This window comes from Rhipicephalus sanguineus, unplaced genomic scaffold, assembly GCF_013339695.2.
Source record: "Rhipicephalus sanguineus isolate Rsan-2018 unplaced genomic scaffold, BIME_Rsan_1.4 Seq175, whole genome shotgun sequence".
In the NCBI taxonomy this organism is placed as follows: domain Eukaryota; kingdom Metazoa; phylum Arthropoda; class Arachnida; order Ixodida; family Ixodidae; genus Rhipicephalus; species Rhipicephalus sanguineus.
The window spans coordinates 37,740-39,282 of NW_023614686.1; the positions used below are offsets into that span (position 1 = coordinate 37,740).

The following is a 1,543-nucleotide window of genomic DNA, read 5'->3' on the forward strand; positions in this document are numbered from 1 at the left end:
CGATATAGAAATTAAAGCGGACGAAAAGGTAGCGTCCGCCAGCGGCAGGGACAAATTGAGCCACCTCCCGTCCACTTTATCGGGTATATGTGCGCATTTAAACCAGTGGAGGGGGGGGGGGGTAATCACGTTAGTAGCCGCTCGTAGCCACAACGGCGAGTATGGAACACTCTGCTTTTCTGCCTGCCGGCGTCAAGTAGCACGTGATCTTTTTCCGACCTGAAAGCTGACCAATAACCCCTCGCCTACTGCCTGAAGGCATGAAGTCTGCCAGAACGAGACCCTTGCTATGAATGAACGAAAGAAGGGGAATATTTAAGGGCTCGTTTTTCTTTGTTAGACGGAACATTAATGGGAACAAACAAACAATCAAGCCAAGGAAAGTATAGGGGATGTTAACAAAGTGCTTGATTGAGCTGGTTGGTGCTGCATGGTAGACGAAGAACGAAAACAGCGCTAAACACGGGACGAGAAGAGGACACAAACACGGCGCTAAAAACAGATGACTGTAGGAAGCCAGGAAAGCACAGGGAAGAGCCCGATGAACTAGAAATAAACTTTAACAAAGCGCTTCATTAGACTGGTTGGTGCTGCATGGTAGACGAAGGATGTTGTTTGCAGTAATTGCGATAAAAATGAGAAGAAATTAAAGAGGACGGAAAGATAACTTGCCGACGGCAGGGACCGAACCTGCAACCTTACCTTTCTTTCGTTCATGCCCCTTATTTCTTTCATTTGAAGATTTTGTAACACCAACAAGGGCCTATACGCGTTGTAAAATATTGAATAGTAGTAGCCAATCTCAAAATGAATTGCGAGTATGCTTGATGTTCCCGTAAAGCGAAGCAGACGCGAGTTCGTGAAAGCACAAAAATAGGCCGGTGGCGCGTGGCCGAGTTGTTTAAAAGGAAAAAAAGCACAAAAATAAAAAAATTAAAAAAAGCTTGGGCTCGTCCGGGATTTGAACCCGGGACCTCTCGCACCCGAAGCCAGAATCATACCCCTAGACCAACGAGCCGACATGTGCAAGGTAATTTGCTTCTTTACTCATTAGGACAAGTTGATAAAATAGTATCATGCCGCAATCTGCGTAGGTTCCCATGACATAATGATCTAATTGGTAGTGCTCACGTGTGCTGGTAACCTCTTTACCTAGCGCGCTATATCTGAACAAAACAATTGCAGATATAATAAACCAATTTGTCGTGGTTTTTTGTTGACGCGCAACCTATTACGACCCAGCACGTCTGGCCTAACATGAATGTAAACTGCAATTCGAGTTCCTTCCTATCACAATCCGGAACGCGTCGTCCGGTTTCGTGGGTAGGGGCTTGCTGAAACGTAAAAAAAAAACAGTGCAGGCGCGAGGATTTTATGATGCAAGACAGGCTGCATTATGAAATTGTGTTAGGCCTTCCAAAAAAAATTTTGTAGCATAAATATTACTGTGCATGAGTCCCACTTTTGGAGCGACGGCGTCCAGTAACTCACTGGAAAGCAATGATTCCGCCACTCAAAGCGAAGGAATGCATATACGAGGAAT

General features: G+C 45.3%; 1 non-coding gene across 1 annotated transcript; it reads right to left on the reverse strand.

Annotated features, from left to right (window-relative positions):
- Positions 1–946: 946 nt before the first annotated feature.
- Trnap-cgg (transfer RNA proline (anticodon CGG)) lies at positions 947–1,018 on the reverse strand. Its single transcript has one exon. It is a non-coding gene; the product is annotated as a tRNA-Pro (tRNA).
- Between the last annotated feature and the right edge of the window lie 525 nt (positions 1,019–1,543).